Source organism: Staurois parvus, unplaced genomic scaffold, assembly GCF_062004578.1.
Source record: "Staurois parvus isolate SC_StPar_1 unplaced genomic scaffold, SC_StPar_1.0 ptg000018l, whole genome shotgun sequence".
Lineage (NCBI taxonomy): Eukaryota > Metazoa > Chordata > Amphibia > Anura > Ranidae > Staurois > Staurois parvus.
This window is the reverse complement of record NW_028317814.1, coordinates 5,346,830-5,371,550: the sequence shown is the minus strand read 5'-3', so window position 1 is coordinate 5,371,550 and position 24,721 is coordinate 5,346,830. Positions and strand designations below refer to the sequence as shown.

Genomic DNA, 24,721 nt, shown 5'->3' with positions numbered 1-24,721 from the left:
AGGCTTTATAGTGTACATTTGCCCCATACTGTGCTGGACAGCTTGCCTCTTAAGTCAAAGTGCTTTTCCAATCAGTCAGCAGAGGTTTTAATGCGCTTTGTAAATTGCAAGCTCTTTAGGACAGCAATTGTCTTTTTTCACGCAATAAATATTTACAGCCGAGCCACTTAACACTAAATTGAGTAAGATGGCTTGTGCGCTGTTGTTGTTTGCAGAGTGTAAGGCCAAAAACAACATCATTATATTGTCAAATCGAATGCTGTGGTTAGGTGTCCAACCCTAAACCAACTTATGACCACATATATAAAAAGATAATAGGAAGACAAAGATTTTTTTTCCTTTTCTTTTTAAAGAACCCGTTGAATGGAATTTACCTTGCAAAATGCAAGGTGTAACCTACAAGTCCATGGTTCAGTCTCGGGTCTTGTGTTTTATCCACTCCAGCCGTGGGTGCTGGCTACCTCCAGGATCTGTCACTTCTAAAAACTATCTTGTAAAAGACATGAAATCACATACCTCTAATCCTTGTGTCTTAAATCTACTTATTATTCCAGCATGTTGGCAGGTGGTAGTGCCCTGTACCCCTTTGTATTCTGGTGAGGGTGGGGCTCCAGTGGAAAAGGTAAATGGGAACCTGCAACATGTTGGTCTGTAGCCTAGAGTGCAGTAGGCCTTCTGGGTCTGGGCTCAGAAAGACACCCTATGTGAGGACACACTGCCAGGGTGATTCAAGAGAGAGCATGTGGAAAGATGGCTTGACTTCAATGGTTCATGTTATGGCACTGAAGTGTTCTGCACTGCAATGATAAAAAGGAGAGAAGATGTGAAACTGATGTGTCTAATCGTTCTTCAATAAAGTGAAGAAAAGCACTCTATGTGGACATTCTTTATTCTGGAAGGAGGGCCTCAGACCAGAAGAATGTAAGTACTGTGAAAATGTAGACCTCAGGACTAGAGTATCTGTGACACAATATGGCAGAGTGGCTCCTAGAGGCAGGTACATGTGTGCCCTATCCGGAGAAGAAGCGAAGCGGGACCTGGGCCAGCTTGGCAGGAACCACTGTCCAATCCAAGCTATTTACAAGCAGTATTATTACACTCCACCTACAACCTCCCTTAATCATAGAGTGTCAGTAGGGGCTGAAACACATCAAAGGTACTTCATTTACTGAGTGTCCCAATGCCAGATTAATAAAGTTGATTTCAAATATAAGGTGTACTTGTGTCTCCCATACTTGCTCTTACTGTATGATTCATTACAATTGACCATTAGGAACAGCAACAGAAATGAAGGTCCCTGGAATCCAATGTACGTTTGAGTCTCCCCTTGGTAATTTTACAGTGGATACAAATTCAAAGATGTCAACAGACAGAGGATACCATTTGCCTAATCTGGTGGGTTAGGCAGATCCATGATGTTCAGAGCTGTGGATAAGGGGGGTACCACCAGTCTTCCAGCTGGGTGAATTAGATAGGGGCAGGGAGGGTGATTGGCTTGCACAGTGAGCAACTTTCATTAAAATAATACCTGGTGATCCTTGTTCAGACATTTCCTGTCATATGTTGACAACGTTCTATCTCTGCCTATCAGCTAAGCTTACCATCAGGTACCACCAGACAGCCATTGCTAGAATATAAGGAAGACTTGGTGTTGTTTAGTTAAATTTATGGCTAAATTAAGAAAGAGAATTGCCCCTGCAGAGACAGTACTCCCTTCAGTCAGTGGCCAGAGCAACAAGCAATTGTTGGGCAGAAGCAGAGATTTGGGATGATCTACTCTTCCCTGCTTCAATGCCTCCGTCTGGGGCCACCTAGGTCCCATGTTGCTGAAGGAAAATTAAAATTAACCCGGCCATAGACAGCGCGATTTTCTTTCCTGCAACCACAAGTTGCAGGAAAGAACATGGATCGAATCCCCCATCAATATCCACATGGAAGAAAAATATATTTGAAATATATTTTAAAAATATTCTTCCCAAATATATTGACATATATTTGAAATGTATTCAATGTATTTCAAAATATATTTCAATAAATATATATATATATATATATATATACTGCATGTTGAAATGCGTTTTTATTACAAAACATATGAAAAATATTTTCAAAAATACATTTCAAATATACTGTATGTCTTTAAAAATACAAATCTACATTTTTGGAATGCATTTACAAATATATGTAAAAATGTATGTTAAAATTACTTTTTTATATGTTAAAACAAACCTGAAGAATATATTTAAAAAAATATATTTTTAAAAAAAAATTTTTAAATATATTTTTCAGATTTTTTACATATAAAAAAGTCATTTTAACATGTATTTTTAAAACTATTTTCATATATTTTGTAATAAAAATGCATTTCAACATGCAGTATATATATATATATATACAGTATATATATATATATATTTATTGAAATATATATTTAAATATATTGTTTATGGCCAAAATTGTGGCATTTCAAATATATGTCAACATATTTGGGAAGAATATTTTTTAAATAAATTTCAAATGTATTTTTCTTCCATATGGGCACAGTCTGTGTTGATGGGGGAATCGCTCCCATGGAACACTTGGAGAACACAGTGATTACTGATAGCGGCTATAATAGCTAGCAATAATCACATGTAAAACCCAACAGGCTGGTTGTACCCAAGTAGATGGGTCGATCAACTTGGGTATATTCAGCCGGCCCATACATGGTTCGAAGTCCCTGATGAACTAGCCAAGATTCGAACAGTCTATGGCCAGCTTTAGATTGAGTTTCAATTATTGTCACTTTTTTGTCACCATAGTCACTTGTATTATCCCTGCCCATGTATTGCCATGATTTCCAGTTTTTTTGCCAAGGTATTGTCGTAATTGCTCATTTTTTGCTTGTGTATTGTCATGATTGCTTATTTGCCATCTGTTTATAGTAACTATTATTCATTTATTACTGTCTTGTTGCTCATGTATTGTAACTATTGAACATTATTTGCCCACCTATTACAATGATTGTCCATTTGTTGCCCACATTTTGCAACCATTGTCTGTTTGTTGCACACATTTTGCAACCATTGTCTGTTTGTTGCACACATTTTGCAACCATTGTCTGTTTGTTGCCCACATTGCTGACATATGCGCAATTGTACCTAATGTATTGTCACAATTGTCTTTTTTGTCTCCGCCTATTTTCAAGTTATTCATTGCTGTTGGTTTGGAAGACCATATTACTAGTACTTAATCTCCTGGAGACCTGTCACTATTTGTCCACCTAACAATAATTCTCATATTTTATTGTTTTTCACTACATGCGCTACTATCAAATGCTTTACTTCACCACAATGTGCTGCCACTATCCCTGCAATTTGTGCCGCTGTTAGACTTGACCGCATGGCTCTGTCCTAATCTCAGGCTTGCTATCTCCGGCTGTTAGTGTTTGCTTTCAAGGTAAAGGAAAGGGAAAGTCATGGCATAATAACGACAGTCTATAGGTGGTCTAGCTATACTTACAGGTGCGTATACCAAAGTTAGCAGGACACTGGATATGTAATATAAAATGTAACACAAATTTGCAGCATGACAGCCGTCACTAGCAGTCTCTAATGGGCACGGTTCTTTGTAGTATGTCAGTAATCATTATGTTTCCTGTGAAATGGCTCTAGCAGTCTCTCGGACATGGCATGGCTAAAATTGGGTTTAGGATATAATTGCTGTTCCATTAAGGCTAAATTTATACTTGAGGTTTGGGAGGGGGGCAAAAACAGGCAGTTGAGCTGCGTTTTTACCACCCACCCATGGGTGGACTGACCATTCAAACACTCAGGCAGGGACCATGGCCTGTAGGGGGCCCCATGAACAGGGCCATCTTCTCGCACATCGAGCATTGCACAGGGGGGACATCTCTGAACATTCAATGAGGATGCAGAGCCCCGGCTGAGCACAGAGTGGAGCGGGTGACCTGGAGCGAAGAGCTGGGTGGATGCCCTCTCCTCCCCCATCACTCCGTTCAGTGTGTGTTCTGGTGGCGGTAGCTCTGCTGTCTATGTGATTCAGATGCCTGAGGTTCACTGACCTTCACTCTAACCTTCACATCGGGGAGAGGGAGTCCGCTGGGTTAGGGGACTACAGCCCGGAGCAGGGCACCATGCACAGTGGGTAACAGAAGGGGGGCACTTGCTGATGCTGCAGGGGTGTCATTGGGGACACTGCATGTCTGAAAGAGGGATCACTACATGCTGCTTGTATATAGATCATGGGGGTCACTACATGGTACATGTATATATTGGGGTGACTACTACATGCTTCTTGTCTACATATGATGGGGCTTAGTTTATGCTGCCTGTCACTAGGTGATGGGGTGGGGGCAGGGGTGTATTTACCACAAGGCAAACAAGGCATTTGCCTAGGGCGGCATTTTTCAGGGGGGGCAGCACTGCCCCTTAGAAGAAAGAACGGAAGAAGGGACACACGTGGCATGGGGACCTGATGGGTTCCAAGAGATGCTGTGGGTTTCATGAGAAGGTATGCACAGCCCAACTCTCATTCCTGGGGATGTCTGGAGCTGTGAAGGTGAGTGTCTTTCTCTCTCTCACTTGGTGGGGGATGGTGGCTGGTATATGGGGGGCAGTGGTAGTGGAAGACTCAAGTGGAGGGCAGGGGTGTTCTTGATCAATGTCAGGCTCTTTCTGCGGGGGGCACCAATTTTTGTGTTGCATAGGGCAGCACAAAACCTAAATACACCACTGGGTGGGGGGGTCACAACATGTTGCCTGTCTGCAGTTTATGGTGGGTCACTACATGTTGCCCATCTATAGTTGTTGGAAGCGGGGTCACTACATGCTACCTTACTACCAGGGGTGGACTGACCATTCTGGCTTTTGGGACACTGCCTGAGGGCACGGGGCCAGTAGGGGTCCCCATGATCAGGGCCATCTGTTTGTACAGGCAGTAAACTGTGTTTACTATGCTTCAGTTTATGAATGGACAGGAGCTTCTGTCTCCTGTTCATTTATCTCCAGTGCAGCTAAGGCTACAGAGAAAGGGACTAGGGGAATCTGTCCTCAGTCCCTTTCTCTGTTTCAAAAGTGAAACTTCAGGGGTTGGTGTAGGACCCTGATATCTCACCAAATGTAAAAATGTATTCAATTAAAATGACTTAAAACAAAAATTAAAACCCATTTTAAAATTGTAAAAAAAAAAGCAAAAAAATCAGACTAAAATTTCTAATCAGACTAAAACCCCATGCCCAATATAAGCTATAATTTAGCCACACTCACTGTGTACTGTTACCATCTCTCTGGTAGGGGCTCAGTGCAATACTTTGCCCAGGGGCCCACGAGGTTGTTAAGGTGGCACTGCCCATGAGAGGCTCCAGGTGCCTTTATTGGGTCGCCAGCTTTAAGTCTCCTGCTACTCTGCATGCCTCTGGGCAGGCCTGCAGCATTAATGTTCCATCATACAGGTGGCTACCGCGTGGCGGCCATCTTTAAACCTGGGGGCCCCATGAGTTGTCAGTCCACCCCTGCACCAAACTCAAGCTGCAAAGGTAGCTAAATGGGGTTGTATATTTGCAATGCTTTGCTTTCAAGTGAATTGGACTGCTCCACAACCACCCTGCAATTGTATGTAATGCAGCTGGTTGCAGCATGGTGGTGCACGCTTTTGGGGTTTAATACAGTGAAGTAGAGAGTACATACTGCCTCCTTCCCACCTGTCAAATGTCCACTGAAAAGTGATTCATCACAGATCGCTCTTCAGATGGTAACGATTGTTTAAACGTGCTTTGAGGTCGTTTTTATAGAAAGAAATACAGCAACACACAAACATATTCACATTCACTTCTGTACAGTACATAACAATTGCCAGCAAGCACACATTAACCTGAGAGTCCAATGCTTACATAAAGAAAATCACATGAAGCATGCTTTTTTTGTACTGCCATTAACCAGCGCCCATGTCAGGGCCTGGATCACCTGCTGGTGGCACTGTGGTTCTCAGAACTGAAGGGGCAGTTCCAGTGACCATCTGCATCTGGCCATCTACTGGTGTATCTCAACAGCCAGCAAATTCCAGTATCTTGGCCCCACCTGATGCTGGCTGATGGGATGGTATTGAACCCCTCCCTTGATTTGCATCAGTGCTTCAGTGTTTTGTCTGTTAGTCATATTATGTTTTGCCTGTTCTCTGATTATCCTTATCCCTGCCTTATCCTGTACTGTCTAGTACCTTGTATCCTGTTACCCTACCTCTGCCCTCCTTGTTCCCAATCCCAGTTCTGGTCATGCCCTCTTTATGTCAGCTTCCCTCTATTTTTATTTAGCGTATTATAGTCAGGTTATTGGTTTGGTTTTGCTTCACTGTCATGTTTATTTTTCATTTTTCCTTTGCTGTTGGTGTTGGATGGGTGTTGTGTTCATTAATAAACTTTATTTATTCATACTGATTCCAGTTTCCTTAGTACAGTTACACTAAACTGGTCATCCCTGCTGCCATTGGATACCTGCACTTGGTATCCCTTACAGCCCATAGGGCTCTAACCAACTCCTCAGGCTGAAGAGTGATGACAATCTGTCCCTACCAAACCTACCATCTCTATCTTAAAGCGGAGCTCCACCCAAAAGGGGAAGTTCCATTTTAAAGCTTTGTCCCCTGCTCCCCATTAAGGATCGGCACCTTTGGGGAGCGGGTACCCGAATTTGACAGGTACCTGCTCCCACTTCTGCTGCGATCACCTAGGTTGTTCTTTCCCCCTCCTCCCTCCCTGTAGTCTTCTGGGACACGTGACAAGGCTCTGGCACTTGACAAGGCTCTGGCATATTTTGTTTACAAGTAACAATCAATACTTTTTGCTAGAAAATTACTTTGAAACCCCAAAAATTATATATATATATATATATATATATATAGACCCTAGAGAAAAAAATGGAGATTGTTGCAATTTTTTATGTCCCACGGTATTTGCGAAGCGATTTTTCAAACACATTTAAAAAAAAAAAAAAATTTAATGAATTAAGAAAAGACAAAGCAGGATATATATAACCTAAACTTTTTGAAAAACTTGAAAGAAGATGTTACACCGAGTAAATAATACCTAACATGTCACGCTTTAAAATTGTGCATGCTTGTGGCATGGTGCTAAACTAAGGTACTTAAAAATCTCTATAGGTGATGCTTTAAAAGCCTGTACAGGTTACCAGTTTAGTGTTACAGAGGAGTTCCAGTGCTAGAATTATTCCTCTTGCTCTCACATTAGTGGCAATAGTCCACCTGTGTGGTGCGCACACCGTTTACATATGTGGGCATGACCTACGTATGTATTCGCCACTGTGTGCAAGCACCTGGAGGATGGAGGTGCTTTAAAAAAATGTTTTTTTTTATTTTTACACTTTCCCTTTAAAATCTTTTTTTGATCACTTTTATTGCTATTGCAACAAATGTAAATATCCAATGTGATAACAATAAATCATAACAGGTCCTCTTCTTGGAGAAATCTGGGGTCTATAAGACCCCAGATCCCTCCTCTACAAAAAAATTTATCTAAATCTTTCCCCCAAAAAATTGCTTCGTTTACATTCAGCTGGAACTGAGCCCACCCCAGCACCCCCCATAGATCCGGTCTTTCCATTGTGGTGAATGCAAATCCATGTGGGGTCACCTTAAGCACCTGACCTAACCTGCCACTATACTGCTCTAACCTGCCACTATACTGCCCTAACCTGCCACTTTACTGCCTCTACACTGCCCTAACCTGCCGCTATGCTGCCCTAACCTGCCACTTTACTGCCCTAACCTGCCACTATACTGCTCTAACCTGCCACTATACTGCTCTAACCTGCCACTATACTGCAATAACCTGCCACTATACTGCAATAACCTGCCACTATACTACTCTAACCTGCCACTATACTGCCCTAACCTGCCACTATACTGCAATAACCTGCCACTATAATACTCTAACCTGCCACTATACTGCAATAACCTGCCACTATACTACTCTAACCTGCCACTATACTGCTCTAACCTGCCACTATACTACAATAACCTGCCACTATGCTACTCTAACCTGCCACTATACTGCTCTAACCTGCCACTATACTGCCCTAACCTGCCACTATACTGCAATAACCTGCCACTATACTACTCTAACCTGCCACTATACTGCTCTAACCTGCCACTATACTACAATAACCTGCCACTATGCTACTCTAACCTGCCACTATACTGCTCTAACCTGCCACTATACTGCCCTAACCTGCCACTATACTGCAATAACCTGCCACTATACTACTCTAACCTGCCACTATACTGCTCTAACCTGCCACTATACTGCCCTAACCTGCCACTATACTACAATAACCTGCCACTATACTGCTCTAACCTGCCACTATACTGCAATAACCTGCCACTATACTACTCTAACCTGCCACTATACTACTCTAACCTGCCACTGTACTGCAATAACCTGCCACTATACTACTCTAACCTGCCACTATACTGCCCTAACCTGCCACTATACTGCAATAACCTGCCACTATACTGCTCTAACCTGCCACTATACTGCTCTAACCTGCCACTATGCTGCTCTAACCTGCCACTATGCTCTCCTAACCTGCCTCTATACTGCAATAACCTGCCACTATACTGCCCTAAACTGCCACTATACTGCCCTAACCTGCCACTTTACTGCCACTACACTGCCCTAACCTGCCACTTTACTGCCCTAACCTGCCACTATACTGCAATAACCCACCACTATACTGCCCTAACCTGCCACTATATTGCAAACTCCTGGCACTTTACTGTCCTAACCTGCCACTATACTACACTACCCTAACCTGCCACTATACTATACCACCCTAACTTGCCACTATACTATACTACCCTAACCTGCCACTATACTATACCACCCTAACTTGCCACTATACTATACTACCCTAACCTGCCACTATACTACCCTAACCTGCCACTATACTATACTACTACTATACTATAATACTACTAAACTATCATTTGAATGACTTACTGATACATCAGACATTATTTGTTTTTCTGGTGTTTTAAATTTTTTTTGCATTTTTACATAGGACTATACTGCAATAACCTGCCACTATACTACCCTAACCTGCCACTATACTGCTCTAACCTGTCACTTTACTACCCTAGCCTGCCACTATAACACCCTAATCTGACACTATACCATCCTAGACACTATGTCACCCTAATCTGTCACTATGCCACCCTAATCTGTCACTATGCTGCCATAATCTGTCTCTGTCCTGCTTTAGGCTGACACTATACCACCTTAATCTGACACTTTACTGCCCTAATCTGATACTTTACCGTCCTAGTATGACGCTAGACTGTCCTTGTCTGACAGTATACTGATCTCTGCTATGCGCTGTGTGGGGAGGAGGAGCTCTGCTGCCTGTGCCCAAGCTGTGTGCATTGCAGGAATGGAAGAATGAGCTCTGCTGATTGCCCTGCCAAAAGTGACTCTGTCCTCTACTCAGTCAAAAGTGACCCCTGTCCTCTATCCAGCCAAAAATGACTCCATGTCCTCTACCCAGCCAAAAGTGACCCCATGTTCTCTACCCAGCCAAAAGTGACCCCATGTTTTCTTCACCAGCCAAAAGTGACCCCATGTTCTCTACCCAGCCAAAAGTGACCCCATGTTTTCTACCCAGCCAAAAGTGACCCCATGTTCTCTTCACCAGCCAAAAGTGACCCCATGTTCTCTACCCAGCCAAAAGTGACTCCTGTCCTCTGCCATGCCAGCAATGACCCATGTCCTCTGCCCTACCAGCAGTGTCCCCTGTTTTCCACCCTGCTGACCCCTGTCCTCAGTTCTGCTGACCACTGTACATTGCCCTACAAACTAATGGCCTCTGTAGACTGCCCTACAAACTCTTGACACTATCCTCTGCCCTGCTGACCCCCTGTATACTGCCCTGCTGACCTCCCATCCTCTGCTTCCCTGACATTTTTACTGCACCCCCACAGTGGCAGGCCACATCTGGCCCTGTGCCTTGCTCCCTCTAGCACCAGTAGTAAACATCAGTAATGCAACCATTTTATTTACTACCAAAATAAAGGAGGAGGTGATTAAGGGACCTCAGGATTGTGGCATCAATCCTCATCACCAATTACCATCATCGTCATCATCAATCATCGCTCCTCAGCCATCGCTGTCTCCCCAACCACCTACTCCACCTGGTTACATCCTCATATTACTTAGCCCATGCCATCTGCCTTACAATGTACCAAGGTGATTGTAGTAACGTGGAATATAACAAAAGACAGCTCAAGCTGACATCAATGATTGTTTTCACATGCTGTATGTGTACGGGAGGCAATTTGTGGGGGGGGGGGGCAGCAGAAATAACTAGCCTTGGCAGTAAATTTAGTAAATGCAGTCTTGGCAGTAAAAAGTTTGGGTTGTAAGATCCAACATTTTCGTACATCTGGCCCTTTACGAACTGTCTGTTGACATTACTCCTTACACGTTTGCAAACCTTTTTAGCAGTTTAGCAAAAACAACAGCGTGTTTACAAGCCATGAAAGATCTGCAACTAATTGCATCACCTGAGTCTCCGGGGAGCATGCCGCAATGAAGAGACTCAGGAGTATAGATTAGCTATCACTGATTATATTACCACTTTATTATTTTAAACTAGGCTGTTCAAAACAATTGTGGGTGTTCGGGTTAATTTCAATTTATAGAGGATAATTGTATGTGACCTAAGCCTTCCAGTTGGGACTCCCTGGCTTCATTCGGTATTGTTAGGCCCAGGTGTTTAACCTTTGGCTACAAGCTGCCGAAATGGAGTGGGTTTATGATTAAGCATGAAATAATCTTTTACTAAACAGCGATTAGATGGGGCACAATACTCCGCCAGTGATTCCCTGCCTGGAGATTGAACAAAAAGGTCAACAAAATGACTAAAATGGATATAAATGACTTATTCCACCCTTAGACTGGGCAGAGGGCAAGGAAATATGAATAATTTGGACGTATGGGAATACAGATTAATACATAACAGGTGTCACGATGAGTGAACGATAACCTTGTAAATCAGACTGACAAATCCTGAAACGAATTTGTATAATCACGGCCTACATTACAAAGAACTGTCACTGGGGCGTATTTATAAAGCAGTGAATGTAACATTTATTTATTTCAGGTACTTATATAGCGCCATCAATTTACGCAGCGCTTTACATATATATTGTACATTCACATCAGTCCCTAACCCTCAAGGGGCGTACAATCTAAGGTCCCTAACTTACATTCATACATACACATACTAGGGCCAATTTAGACAGGAGCCAATTAACCTACCAGCATGTTTTTGGAGTGTTGGAGGAAACTGGAGTACCTGAAGAAAACCCATGCAAGTACAGGGAGAACATGCAAACTCCAGGCAGGTGGTGCCGTGGTTGGGATTATTATTATACAGTATTTATATAGTGCCAACAGTTCGCTCAGCGCTGTACATTACAAAGGGGGACAATACATGAGACAGTACAATAACAATACAGTGTGATACACGAGGGGTTCGAGGGCCCTGCTCCTTGGAGCTTACAATCTAGGAGATTTGAACCAATGACCATAGTGCTGCCAGGCGGAAGTGCTAACCATTAGCCACTGTGCTGCCCACATTTACCAACATTCACTGTAGGTGAGTCAATCACTCCAATTTAAAACATATGCAGTAGTAAATGTTTGGTGAATATCACATTCATTGTTTTATACTGTATATATACCCCTTGCCCTCTTTTACAGTTGTAGTTTTGGGCACTAAAAACATGTGGATGAGCCACATTTTAGCACCCCCCCCCCCCCAACTTCTAGCCCTTGAGCTGCAAAGGCAGTGGTCAGGGATGTACATATGCTGCAGCTGGGGTACTTTGCATTGTAATGTTGCAAAAATTACCCCCCCTAAATTACACTCACTGGGCATTACCATCTGCCGAACACGACCCATTCACCTGGTGACCAACTGGACCAATGTAACTATGCATATAGCATAGGTCTGCGATCCCTATTATAGTAGACACTGTTACTACAGTGATTGTCCCTAGCTTCAAGGTCCTGCACCAAGCGGTTGCCCTGCTGTATTGTGAACAAAGGAGGTCCTTCACTTAGAACAGGTGCCATTCAGAGATCGCTATGCATTTTCTCAGTGAATGCAAGGCATTCTCTGATTGGATGAGGTACAAAGGTGGGGTGGTGATGCCTTGCTCTCCACTTCATTCAATCAGAGAATGTTTTGCATTCTCTGAGAAAATGCAAAGCAGTCTCTGAATGGTACCTGTGCCAAACAGACAAACACGTGCTCACAATGCAGCAGGGCAACCACTCGACATGGGATCCAGAAGCTCGCAGAAATCACTGGAGTAGTAGTGTCTTCTATAGTGATTGCCAGCTTTTAGGATGGGACCCACAGGTATGGTATATGCAAAATTATGTTGGCCCAAGCTGGACCAATGTTACTATGTAAACATATCCATGCCTGGAATTCTTCATGAACTTGCAGGCAGGTTGCTCTTTATCATACTTGTGGGAGGCACATGCAGCAGACCATCCCTTCTATAGACAGGGCTTCAAGCTCTTGATTGGTTCCCTTGCCAAGTTCACACTTTACCCATGTGCACATATGCTGGCCATAGGCCACTTACTTATCCTCCTGGTCACAGTTCTTTAATGCCTAATGCCCAAAGCACACTCAAGCATAGGTCTGTGTCTTACTTTTGCTCCACATTAGAGCTCCCAAAGTCCATCTGAACACTCAAGGCCTATGGGCTTGATCAAGGCTGCTGATAGAAACCACGAGGCCCCATACTGCCAACCTGACAGCCCCCCCCCCAAAAAAAAATACAGTTTACTATGCTTCAGTTATAAATGAACACATTGATTGATCAGCACTGATCACTCATTGTCTTCATTCAGAAAACAAAGGGCTGGGAAATGTGACATATTTACCGAGCCCTTCCCCCAATATCCATCCTCAAGGATTCTATTGTGTGCTTGCAGCTGCTGGTGGGAAGGAGAGGAGGGAAGCTGGTAGCACTGTGGGGGTGGGGGCAGCAGGGGCAAATGTATGGTGCAAAGGGAGGGTGATGGGTGTGGTGAGGGGAAATTACTGGAACCGATCCCCTGTATGGCTCTCTCTGCAGCAGCAGCCAGTAGGAGGAAGAGGAGAAGACGCCAGCTTTCAGCTGCTGCAGAGAGAGCCATACAGGGGATCGGTTCCAGTAATTGCCTCCCACTGTGTTGATCACTCTCCTTGCCCACATCCGATTCACCCATGCTTCCCCCTTGCTAGCCTGGGCCCCGTACAAGAGGACTGGTGGTACCCCCTTATCCAGAGCCCTGGGCCTGATGCTTGTTACCTGAGGACGTCATTTCTCTTTGTTCCTCCAACCACCACCCACTCTGTGGCCAACCAGGTTTGCACCAAACTCCTCACAATTACCATGACTCCACTCTTATATAGATGTAGGCTAAATTTAGTTTTTGGCAATATTTTGCTCAGCTGAGCAGCAATTTATTTTTTATGTCTAGTTAGGTCTCCTTAAGCCTAATGGTTGATTGTACCTCTCTGCTTGTGTAAGAAGCTTGCAGAAATAGAGTAGAAGGGTTAGCCATTGGGTTATAAATATTATATGATCTCAGCCAATCACTTTGGATGTAGGCCCAGAAGGTGTGGCTTGAGAGAAGATAAATATTTGGGAGGGTCTAATCAGAGCTCTCTCTTCTAGGGACTCTGCCCCTGGGAGGCAGTCTGTGTTACTGGAGAGCTGTTTTCAGGCCACAGCATGTCCTTGGCTGAGGGCCTGGAGAAACTTGGACTTAAAGAAATGTAGTGGAAGACTCCACCTGTAATAGTTCGGCTGGAATAAGGAACTTTTTCACTGAAAAAAGTGTCACAGGGAAGCTGGCTGGAGCTGTCTCTGGACATTGTGAGTAGGACCTTGCCTAGAGATCCAGGGGTGCTTGTGCTTCGAGGGTTAGACACCAGAGGTTGCTCTGTGACTGCTCTTTCTGAGTCTCAGACTAGCTAGCTGTTCTCTTTTACCTCCAGCATTACCTAAGGAAGCTGCTGTAAAATGTTGCTTAAGAATCCATCCTTCTGTACCTGTCTGGAGTGTCCTGCACCAGCATCCCTCTACCCATCTGTGTTCAAGTACTGCAAAAAATCTTCAAAAAGACATTATTAGACTGAGCCTGAAATTTGTCAAAGTGCTCCGGAGCTGGAATCTAGGCTAACAGCCTCTGGACAGGTAACAGAGACCTAGGATATTTCCAATTGCCCCTTCTGGAGTTAGTACCACAGAAATTTACTTTTTACCTAGTAATGCAGTCCTTTTCACCTCTGCGACAGAAATGAAGCCAGGACTTGCTTGCATAAATTTTACTTAACGTTTGGTACCTTTTTCATAGGTTTTTTTGAGTTTGGGCAAGGACACAGGGGCCCCATGATCCCCTATTGCCCGGGGGCCCCATGAGTTGTCAGTCCGCCCTGAAGGATCCACAATCTGTTCTATCATCAGTGTAACAACATTTTAAACAGTACAAAACACATGGCAATAAAGAAGCCATCTCTTCCTTAACTTGGATTACTGAGTGATACTTTAGACTTGGTGAAGTTCACAAACAGTTCTAGGATAGAAGCTGTGGTGTTACATACTGTTTAGGGCAGCTTTTCTCACTTTCTCAACACAGAGAAACCATTGAAATAACTTTTTGGTCTCAGGAACCCCTGCTAAAAATTTCTATATCTACGACTCATGATACATTAGTGTGATGGTCAGTGGGAAGAATGCTCTTTACACTTGTGAATAGAGATGAGCGAATCGAACTAGGCGAACCGGAATTCGAGTCGAATTTCAGGAAATATTCGATTCGTGTCGAAACCGAAATTTTGCCTACTTCGGGTGCGCGAATCGAACATTTCCCGATCAGCCGGCAAAAGTGTCCCTGCAGTGAGCTCCGCTATTTCTGACAGTTCTCTGACAGAAGGAACACATGTTTAGCGGTTGAAACATTGTATCTATTAGTTTACATTTAGGATACAGATGTTTCAACCACTGTACATGTGAAGAAGTTGTGAGAGAACTGTCAGAAATAGAGGAACTCTGCACATACACTTTTTGCCGGCTTGGAATTATTCTTCTTTTCATCCTACTTCTTCTTCTTCTTCATCCTCAGAAGAAGAGGATGAGGATGAGGATGAAGAAGAAGAAGAAGAAGAAGAAGAAGAAGAAGAAGAAGAAGTAGGATGAAAAGAAGAATAATTCCAAGCCGGCAAAAAGTGTATGTGCAGAGTTCCTCTATTTCTGACAGTTCTCTCACAGCTTCTTCACATGTACAGCGGTTGAAACATCTGTATCCTAAATGGAAACTAATAGATACAATTTGTATCTATTAGTTTCCATTTAGGATACAGATATTTCAACCGCTGTACATGTGAAGAAGCTGTGAGAGAACTGTCAGAAATAGAGGAACTCTGCACATACACTTTTTGCCGGCTTGGAATTATTCTTCTTTTCATTCTTCTTCTTCTTCCTCATCCTCATCCTCATCCTCATCCTCTTCTTCTGAGGATGAGGATGAAGAAGAAGAAGAAGAAGAAGTAGGATGAAAAGAAGAATAATTCCAAGCCGGCAAAAAGTGTATGTGCAGAGTTCCTCTATTCTGCAGATACACTTAGAGGAGCTCTGCAGATACACTTAGAGGAGCTCTGCACATACACTTTTTGCCGGCTTGGAATTAATCTTATTTTCATCCTACTTCTTCTTCTTCTTCTTCTTCTTCATCCTCATCCTCAGAAGAAGAAGAGGATGAGGATGAGGATGAAGAAGAAGAAGAAGAAGTAGGATGAAAATAAGAATAATTCCAAACCGGAAAAAAGTGTATGTGCAGAGCTCCTCTAAGTGTATCTGCAGAGCTCCTCTAAGTGTATCTGCAGAATAGAGGAACTCTGCACATACACTTTTTGCCGGAAACCGCTGTATGGAGTGAATGTCCCAAAACTGTCAGAAATAGACTATTTATGACAGTTCTGGGACATTCACTGCATACAGCTGTTTTAACCGCTGTATGGAGGGAATGTCATGGAACTGTCAGAAATAGACTATTAATGACAGTTCTGGGACTGTCCTTCAATGCAGCGGTTGAAACATTGTATGTATTTGTTTCCATAAATGGATCCATTTATGGAAACAAATACATACAATGTTTCAACCGCTGTATGGAAGGACAGTCCCACAACTGTCATTAATAGTCTATTTCTGACAGTTCCATGACATTCCCTCCATACAGCGGTTAAAACAGCTGTATGGAGTGAATGTCCCAGATCTATCAGAAATAGACTATTTATGACAGTTCTGGGACATTCACTGCATACAGCTGTTTTAACCGCTGTATGGAGGGAATGTCATGGAACTGTCAGAAATAGACTATTAATGACAGTTCTGGGACTGTCCTTCAATGCAGCGGTTGAAACATTGTATGTATTTGTTTCCATAAATGGATCCATTTATGGAAACAAATACATACAATGTTTCAACCGCTGCATGGAAGGACAGTCCCAGAACTGTCATTAATAGTCTATTTCTGACAGTTCCATGACATTCCCTCCATACAGCGGTTAAAACAGCTGTATGGAGTGAATGTCCCAGATCTATCAGAAATAGACTATTTATGACAGTTCTGGGACATTCACTGCATACAGCTGTTTTAACCGCTGTATGGAGGGAATGTCATGGAACTGTCAGAAATAGACTATTAATGACAGTTCTGGGACTGTCCTTCAATGCAGCGGTTGAAACATTGTATGTATTTGTTTCCATAAATGGATCCATTTATGGAAACAAATACATACAATGTTTCAACCGCTGCATGGAAGGACAGTCCCAGAACTGTCATTAATAGTCTATTTCTGACAGTTCCATGACATTCCCTCCATACAGCGGTTAAAACAGCTGTATGGAGTGAATGTCCCAGATCTATCAGAAATAGACTATTTATGACAGTTCTGGGACATTCACTGCATACAGCTGTTTTAACCGCTGTATGGAGGGAATGTCATGGAACTGTCAGAAATAGACTATTAATGACAGTTCTGGGACTGTCCTTCAATGCAGCGGTTGAAACATTGTATGTATTTGTTTCCATAAATGGATCCATTTATGGAAACAAATACATACAATGTTTCAACCGCTGCATGGAAGGACAGTCCCAGAACTGTCATTAATAGTCTATTTCTGACAGTTCCATGACATTCCCTCCATACAGCGGTTAAAACAGCTGTATGGAGTGAATGTCCCAGATCTATCAGAAATAGACTATTTATGACAGTTCTGGGACATTCACTGCATACAGCTGTTTTAACCGCTGTATGGAGGGAATGTCATGGAACTGTCAGAAATAGACTATTAATGACAGTTCTGGGACTGTCCTTCAATGCAGCGGTTGAAACATTGTATGTATTTGTTTCCATAAATGGATCCATTTATGGAAACAAATACATACAATGTTTCAACCGCTGCATGGAAGGACAGTCCCAGAACTGTCATTAATAGTCTATTTCTGACAGTTCCATGACATTCCCTCCATACAGCGGTTAAAACAGCTGTATGGAGTGAATGTCCCAGATCTATCAGAAATAGACTATTTATGACAGTTCTGGGACATTCACTGCATACAGCTGTTTTAACCGCTGTATGGAGGGAATGTCATGGAACTGTCAGAAATAGACTATTAATGACAGTTCTGGGACTGTCCTTCAATGCAGCGGTTGAAACATTGTATGTATTTGTTTCCATAAATGGATCCATTTATGGAAACAAATACATACAATGTTTCAACCGCTGCATGGAAGGACAGTCCCAGAACTGTCATTAATAGTCTATTTCTGACAGTTCCATGACATTCCCTCCATACAGCGGTTAAAACAGCTGTATGGAGTGAATGTCCCAGATCTATCAGAAATAGACTATTTATGACAGTTCTGGGACATTCACTGCATACAGCTGTTTTAACCGCTGTATGGAGGGAATGTCATGGAACTGTCAGAAATAGACTATTAATGACAGTTCTGGGACTGTCCTTCAATGCAGCGGTTGAAACATTGTATGTATTTGTTTCCATAAATGGATCCATTTATGGAAACAAATACATACAATGTTTCAACCGCTGCATGGAAGGACAGTCCCAGAACTGTCATTAATAGTCTATTTCTGACAGTTCCATGACATTCCCTCCATACAGCGGTTAAAACAGCTGTATGGAGTGAATGTCCCAGATCTATCAGAAATAGACTATTTATGACAGTTCTGGGACATTCACTGCATACAGCTGTTTTAACCGCTGTATGGAGGGAATGTCATGGAACTGTCAGAAATAGACTATTAATGACAGTTCTGGGACTGTCCTTCAATGCAGCGGTTGAAACATTGTATGTATTTGTTTCCATAAATGGATCCATTTATGGAAACAAATACATACAATGTTTCAACCGCTGCATGGAAGGACAGTCCCAGAACTGTCATTAATAGTCTATTTCTGACAGTTCCATGACATTCCCTCCATACAGCGGTTAAAACAGCTGTATGGAGTGAATGTCCCAGATCTATCAGAAATAGACTATTTATGACAGTTCTGGGACATTCACTGCATACAGCTGTTTTAACCGCTGTATGGAGGGAATGTCATGGAACTGTCAGAAATAGACTATTAATGACAGTTCTGGGACTGTCCTTCCATGCAGCGGTTGAAACATTGTATGTATTTGTTTCCATAAATGGATCCATTTATGGAAACAAATACATACAATGTTTCAACCGCTGCATGGAAGGACAGTCCCAGAACTGTCATTAATAGTCTATTTCTGACAGTTCTATGACATTCCCTCCATACAGCGGTTGAAACCGCTGTATGGAGTGAATGTCCCAGAACTGTCAGAAATAGACAGAAACTGTCACAGAACTGTCCTTCTTCTCATCCTTCTCCTTCTTCTCATCCTTCTTCTCATCCTTCTTCTCATCCTTCTCCTTCTTCTCATCCTTCTCCTTCTTCTCATCCTTCTCCTTCTGCTCATCCTTCTTCTCATCCTTCTCCTTCTTCTCATCCTTCTCCTTCTCCTTCTTCTCATCCTTCTCCTTCTCCTTCTTCTCATCCTTCTCCTTCTCATCCTTCTCCTTCTCCTTCTCATCCTTCTCCTTCTTCTCATCCTTCTCCTTCTTCTCATCCTTCTCCTTCTCCTTCTTCTCATCCTTCTCCTTCTCCTTCTCATCCTTCTCCTTCTTCTCATCCTTCTCCTTCTCCTCATCCTTTTTCTTCTCATCCTTCTCCTTCTCCTTCTTCTCATCCTTCTCCTTCTTCTCATCCTTCTCCTTCTTCTCATCCTTCTCCTTCTTCTCATCCTTCTCCTTCTTCTCCTTCTTCTCATCATTCTCCTTCTTCTCATCCTTCTCCTTCTTCTCATCCTTCTCATCCTTCTTCTCATCCTTCTTCTTCTCATCCTTCTCCTTCTTCTCATCCTTCTCCTTCTCCTTCTTCTCATCCTTCTCCTTCTTCTCATCCTTCTCCTTCTTCTCATCCTTCTCCTTCTCATCCTTCTCCTTCTCCTTCTTCTCTTCCTTCTCCTTCTTCTCATCCTTCTCCTTCTTCTCATCCTTCTTCTTCTCATCCTTCTCCTCCTTCTTCTCATCCTTCTTCTCATCCTTCTTCTTCTCATCCTTCTCCTTCTTCTCATCCTTCTCCTTCTCCTTCTTCTCATCCTTCTCCTTCTTCTCATCCTTCTCCTTCTTCTCATCCTTCTCCTTCTTCTCATCCTTCTCCTTCTTCTCATCCTTCTCCTTCTCCTTCTTCTCTTCCTTCTCCTTCTTATCATCCTTCTCCTTCTTCTCATCATTCTCCTTCTTCTCATCCTTCTCCTTCTTCTCATCCTTCTTCTTCTCATCCTTTTCCTTCTTCTCATCCTTCTTCTTCTCATCCTTCTTCTTCTCATCCTTCTCCTTCTCATCCTTCTCTTTCTTCTCATCCTTCTCCTTCTCCTTCTTCTCATCCTTCTCCTTCTTCTCATCCTTCTCCTTCTCCTTCTTCTCATCCTTCTCCTTATTCTCAGCCTTCTTCTTCTCATCCTTCTCCTTCTCATCCTTCTCCTTCTCATCCTTCTCCTTCTTCTCATCCTTCTCCTTCTTCTCATCCTTCTCCTTCTCCTTCTTCTCATCCTTCTCCTTCTCCTTCTTCTCATCCTTCTCCTTCTTCTCATCCTTCTCCTTCTTCTCATCCTTCTCCTTCTCCTTCTTCTCATCCTTCTCCTTCTCCTCATCCTTTTTCTTCTCATCCTTCTCCTTCTCCTTCTTCTCATCCTTCTCCTTCTTCTCATCCTTCTCCTTCTTCTCATCCTTCTCCTTCTTCTCATCCTTCTCCTTCTTCTCCTTCTTCTCATCATTCTCCTTCTTCTCATCCTTCTCCTTCTTCTCATCCTTCTCATCCTTCTTCTCATCCTTCTTCTTCTCATCCTTCTCCTTCTTCTCATCCTTCTCCTTCTCCTTCTTCTCATCCTTCTCCTTCTTCTCATCCTTCTCCTTCTTCTCATCCTTCTCCTTCTCATCCTTCTCCTTCTCCTTCTTCTCTTCCTTCTCCTTCTTCTCATCCTTCTCCTTCTTCTCATCCTTCTTCTTCTCATCCTTCTCCTCCTTCTTCTCATCCTTCTTCTCATCCTTCTTCTTCTCATCCTTCTCCTTCTTCTCATCCTTCTCCTTCTCCTTCTTCTCATCCTTCTCCTTCTTCTCATCCTTCTCCTTCTTCTCATCCTTCTCCTTCTTCTCATCCTTCTCCTTCTTCTCATCCTTCTCCTTCTCCTTCTTCTCTTCCTTCTCCTGCTTATCATCCTTCTCCTTCTTCTCATCATTCTCCTTCTTCTCATCCTTCTCCTTCTTCTCATCCTTCTTCTTCTCATCCTTTTCCTTCTTCTCATCCTTCTTCTTCTCATCCTTCTTCTTCTCATCCTTCTCCTTCTCATCCTTCTCTTTCTTCTCATCCTTCTCCTTCTCCTTCTTCTCATCCTTCTCCTTCTTCTCATCCTTCTCCTTCTCCTTCTTCTCATCCTTCTCCTTATTCTCAGCCTTCTTCTTCTCATCCTTCTCCTTCTCATCCTTCTCCTTCTCATCCTTCTCCTTCTTCTCATCCTTCTCCTTCTTCTCATCCTTCTCCTTCTCCTTCTTCTCATCCTTCTCCTTCTCCTTCTTCTCATCCTTCTCCTTCTCCTTCTTCTCATCCTTCTCCTTCTTCTCATCCTTCTCCTTCTTCTCATCCTTCTCCTTCTCCTTCTTCTCATCCTTCTCCTTCTCCTTCTTCTCATCCTTCTCCTTCTCCTTCTCCTTCCTCATCTCCAAGGGCATTTAAATTAAAGGTACAGTGTTCTGCACTAATTTAAAGGCTCTCTGAAGCCTAGAAACCCTTTAAATAAGTCATCTTCGTAGCGGAGAAATTCGCATCGAATCGAATTTCACACTGGAATTCGCCGAATCAGCCGAATCGAATTTTTCATTTCTTCGCTCATCTCTACTTGTGAACATTTGGAAGAATAACTCCCTACAAATAGATTAATGGTGTCAGTTGGGAACTTATCTGAGAAATTGCTCATTGCTCAAGAAAGCCCTAGAAACCTCTGGAGGAACCCTAGTTGAGAAACCTTGGTTTAGGGCATGATGCTTATAGTCCCATTAAGCTAGAAGCCTCCACTGGTCCTTCTCTGCCCGCACTCAAGGTGCAGGGGCACCATCCTGCGGGGGGGAAAACTACTCTCCATTGCTCACACTGCTGACATTTTCCAATAGATCCTGGGGGGATTCTAACCAAACCTTAAATAGGTAACAGGTGGTGCCTGCCCAGAGGATGTGACCCAAAACAGAGGGCTTTCCCATAAATATAAGAGGAACACAAGCTCTAACAAGCAGGGCCCTCTGAATCCTCCTGTATTCATTTGTATTGTAATTGTACTGTTTGCCCTTATGTTGTAGAGCAGTGCATAAACTGTTGGTACCATATAAATCCTGTAGAATAATTATAATAATAATAACACAAGTTACACCTGCCTACAAGCTCACTAGATTTCTGGCTGGATAGACAGGTATTATTTTTACATTACAAAACAGATGTATTTAAACTCTTTCACTGTATATTTAAAGCACCAAATGGGAGCAGTTAAAAGAAGTTTTATAAAAGTAAAGCTATTCCTTCCACCTCTTCATTTTACTTTTCTACTCTGGGCCTTCTCTCTTCTGTATTCAGATTCCATTACCACATGCGTAGCAATCAGAGTTGTAACTAAATAAGAACTGACGCCTACGCCGGCATTCTAAACAGCCGAACTTGTAGTGCTGAAGTCTTTCTTACAGTTCCAAGTAATTTGGAACAATTTATAGACCGGGAACAGATTACTTAATACCGCGGCGGCAAAACTAGGTGGAGATTGAAGCCAAAACGGCACTTGCTCCAACCTATTTCTAAGCACTGATCAATTACGAGACAGACAATATGGTGTCACATGTGATTCACAATGTCAATTTCATGCTAGGGGTAACCATTTAAGAAAGAGCTTTGTTGGTTTTACATTTGATAAGAAAGCACTGTTTGTATTTGTAAGAGGGCCGATCAGTGAGTGTGACAGCTACCAGAGATTGCTAAATACTATCAGCTTCTTGTCTCTACTGTGTCATGGGCCTATAAGATTTTATTCCAAATGTGATTTTTTTTTTCTCCCCTTCCTCAACCAGGCTGTGGAAATAAACTGTCAGTCTCTATTTACAGCTGGACTGGCTAGAAATGCTAAAGGATTTTTAGGTCAAATTGCCATTTAATAAATTTCAAAACTAGGAAAAGATAAATAGAGCCGGTGTTTATTGCTCATACGGATAAGGAATAACCTTTGTTTTTTTCCCAATTTCAGGATTCATTACCAGTGATGGGATGTGTCTGCCTGTGCCTGACATAAGCTTGACATGTCAGAATGTTGTTAGAATGATGTCATGTGATCAAATTTCCTCCCAATATGGCTGCTTCATTGGTTAATCCATCATCGCCCTGAAAGACACAATGAAAAAAAAAAAAATGAAAAGCACCCCCATGCATTTGGAATAGGTATTATCACCAGGTATTGTTTAAACAAAAGCTGTAGATTTAAAATAAAAAATGAATTTTGAAACAACACAAAGTGCCACGTGTGTTTAGTATCATGTTAAAGTGATACTAAACACATACTGATTAATTTACATTCTCCATTCTCTTTATGTATATGGATGATGGCACTGTAATTATTTTTTATAAAAAAAAAGAACCCTTTTTCATAATCAATATACAGTCATGGAAACATTGGGAGGAGTTTCTAGTCACATGGTCACACGTTGCAAAAAAAATTAATATCAAATAAACATTTTAAATCACACAAAATATGCATTTGTACTCAAATCTTCATTATTTTTCTGCAAAAACATGGTGTTGGTTTTCTTGGAGGAGATTCTGCCAATCACAGACTGTTTCATGCTTCTCAGGCCTGTGTCTATTGTTTGTATGTGTTATGAATTACAGGGAAGTGAAGCCTCCATCAATCAATATGTAATATCCCACTCCCATTGTGTCTAGCTGTTAAGTGGGCATGGAGGAGGAGGGAGGGAGTGGGCTGTGATTTACCAGTGTGTATACACCCTCATGTGTGACTCTATAGTCATGTGGGCTGCACATATAACAAAAAGGAGGAAATTAAAAGCTTAGAAGGGAATTGAAACTGGAGCCTGCTCATTTGTTATGGCAATGGCTGGTTTACACAATCTCAGGCTGTAGAAGAGACACAGAAAAGGAGAGAGTAACAGTGGACAGCAGGTTAAATCAGATTTTTTGCAGAATACACAAAAAGACTCAGTAACTGAGTAAGAACAGCATGTAATACAGCATGTACTGACAGTTTGTATGGATGAGGGTTTAATGACACTTTAAAACTCAGTAGCAATGAAGGAGCTGCTGGAATGTATTGGCCCTCTTAGCCTTTCTACTGATGATTTGGCCTATAGCTGCGACCAGGAACTCATGGAGACCTGCAGAGAGACTGATACACCATCAATCTTTTATTTCAGTTTATTTTTTTTTACTTATTTGTTCAGGTAAGTGAAGGTTGTGGTATAGGATACCCAGAAACTGCAGGAAAAAAATTACCCCCACTCATTAGTATCAGTAGTATTTTTAATCTAATGTATATCTGATAGGATGAACAGCTACCTTTAAATACCACCGTCTAGTTGGGGACCTTCAAGCCTAGATGGGAAATTTGTAGTTGTGGACCATTAAGCTGACATTGAGAACTGACTGAGTAGAGCTTTTCTTCAGCAACAGTTTCCTTCTTTAGGCAGAAGGCCTGAGTAGTATGAACTGGATCTCTAAGCAGATTTACCCTCCCAAGATAGCAGGACTACAAGGCAATGACTTCTGTACTCACAGCTTCCCCGGGCAGCAGACCTGAGAGGCCAAGGATCTTCTAACACTACTTTCTATCCAGAAAAAAATCCCACCCATCCAAAAGGTCTCCCCAAATATTAATTATCTGCCCCAGCCCACATCATAAACCTCTCAATGATTGGCCAGAGTGAAATAATATTTATAACCCATGACATTGTATCCTTTCACATTATCTACTTTAGGTTTAGATACACTTTAAAGACAGTG

General features: G+C 42.4%; 1 long non-coding RNA gene across 3 annotated transcripts in view; it reads right to left on the bottom strand.

Annotated features, from left to right (window-relative positions):
- The window catches only part of LOC149473040 (uncharacterized), a 152,877-nt gene that overhangs the window by 21,933 nt on the left and 106,223 nt on the right, over window positions 1–24,721 (bottom strand). For 2 of the 3 annotated variants that reach the window (XR_016313765.1, XR_016313766.1), the window contains one exon: window positions 22,890–23,089. This is a non-coding gene — a long non-coding RNA (uncharacterized LOC149473040). Of the gene's footprint in view, window positions 1–22,889; window positions 23,090–24,721 lie in introns of those variants that run through there. The other variant, XR_016313767.1, reaches the window with a different exon arrangement.